Here is a 1,994-nt window from a genome sequence, read left to right on the forward strand (position 1 = left end):
CCTGACCTGCCCACACCAGTCCAGCCCCCCCGCCTGCAGCCAGCTCTGCACCCCGTGCCCACAGCCAGCCCCTTCCAACCCCCCTGTCCTGTCTCCAGCCAACCCCTGCCACACACCCCTGCAGCCCTGCCCAAAGCCAGCCAGCCTCACACACACTGCTGCCTACACCAGCCTTGCACACCCTGCCCAGCCCGCACCCCCTGCCCTGTCTCCAGTCAACTCCTGCTGCACCCCATTGCCTGAAGCCAGCCAGTCCCGCACTCCTCTGTCTTCAGCCGTGCAAACCCCTGCTGCACCCCCCTGCGGCCCTGCCTGAAGCTAGCCTGCCCCATACCCCCTGTCTCCAACCAGCCCCACACCCCTTGCCCTGCCTGCAGTCAGACCCTACCTCCAGTCAGCCCCTGCCCTGCCTCCAGCCAGCCCCATGTCCACTGCTGCCCTGCAGTTTCCAGGGCAGTAACCCTGCACACCTCTTCAATGAGGGGGGCAGGGAGCAGCTGGGACCAACACATGTGCACACCCCCAGGGAGTGGCAGGGACCCACACATGTGAAACGGCAGTCATTAATAGCAAATCAACAGCATATATGATGCAATGTATATAATATATAATTTTATTATTCATATAGTTATGGAAAGTAAATAATACATGACAGAAATGAAGGTCTTTTTTTTTCACTTTTTTTTTTTAAGTCATCTCTGCCAGGGCCCCACCGAAAATGTTCGAATTGGGCCCTGCACTTCCTAAAGCCGGCCCTGTTCCTGCCCATCCTGGCTAATAGCCATTGATGGACTTATCCTCCATGAATTCATCTAGTTCTTTTTTGAACCCTGTTATGGTCCTTTTTTTATGATCCTATTTTGTGGTGAAAGAAAATATTTTCAGGACAGCCACTTTGACCTCCTTATTGCGCAAACTGTAGATGAGAGGGTTCAGAGTGGAAGTCACTAGCGTATACATTATGGCTGCCATCCTGTTGTTATCCAGAGTGTTACTGGAGGTTGGCCGGATGTAGGTGTAAAAGATAGAGGAGTAGTACAAGGTGACCACAAGCAGGTGGGAGGAACAGGTGGAGAAGGCTTTCTGCTTCCCTTTGGAGCTCTGGATTTTCAGGATGGTGATAATGATGAAGCTGTAGGACATGAGGGTCAGCAGGAAGTTCCCCATGACCAGGCAAATGTCTGCCATGTAGACCATAATTTCGTTGAGGTAGGTGGAGCTGCAGGAAAGTGCCAGCGTGGTTGGGAATTCACAAAAAAAGTGCTGGATGAGGTTGGGTCCACAAAAATCTAAGCGCAGCACGAGCAATGTGTTCACCAATGAATTGAAAAAACCCACACCCCAGACACAGCTGCTAAACTGATACTAATTCTCCAGCTCATCAAGTTGACATAGCGCAAGGGGTGGCAGATGGCTACATACCGGTCATATGACATGATAGTGAGGAGCATAAGCTCTGTCCCAGCTGTGAAAGTGAAGAAAAAGAGCTGGGTCATGCAGCCATCAAAGGAGATGTTTTTCTTCTCTTGTATCAGGTTTTCCAGCATTTTGGGCAGAACTGAGGAAGTGCACAGAATGTCGACTATGCCCAAATTGGCAATGAGGAAGTGCATGGAGGTGTGGAGAGGTGGGTGGAGGACAACAGCCACAATAATCAGGGAATTGCCCATGATGAAACTATATAAATGCATAGGAATAGTGCATAAAACAAGACCTGGTGGTGAGGATGGTCAAAGAGGCCCAGCATGATGAACTCGGTCACTCTGGTGTGGTTACTGGGGTCCATTGCTTGAATGTACCTTCTGTAGGAACAAAGATTAAAACTGCTCTCTGGTGTTGTATCAGAAATTATGGCAATATGTTGTCTGAAGCATCTAGAATGACTGAGAGAGAGAGAGAGACAGATAGAAATCTTGTTTTACTCTAGACATTTCACACAACATGAACAAATTTAGCTATATTAAAATATGTTAGCACAATAATCTGTCTCAGCT

General features: G+C 49.3%; 1 pseudogene; it reads right to left on the minus strand.

Moving 5' to 3' along the window:
• Positions 1-855: 855 nt before the first annotated feature.
• On the minus strand, positions 856-1,786 carry LOC127031240 (olfactory receptor 13G1-like; annotated as a pseudogene).
• Between the last annotated feature and the right edge of the window lie 208 nt (positions 1,787-1,994).

The sequence above is a fragment of the Gopherus flavomarginatus genome, chromosome 11 (assembly GCF_025201925.1).
Source record: "Gopherus flavomarginatus isolate rGopFla2 chromosome 11, rGopFla2.mat.asm, whole genome shotgun sequence".
NCBI classification, from domain to species: Eukaryota; Metazoa; Chordata; order Testudines; family Testudinidae; genus Gopherus; species Gopherus flavomarginatus.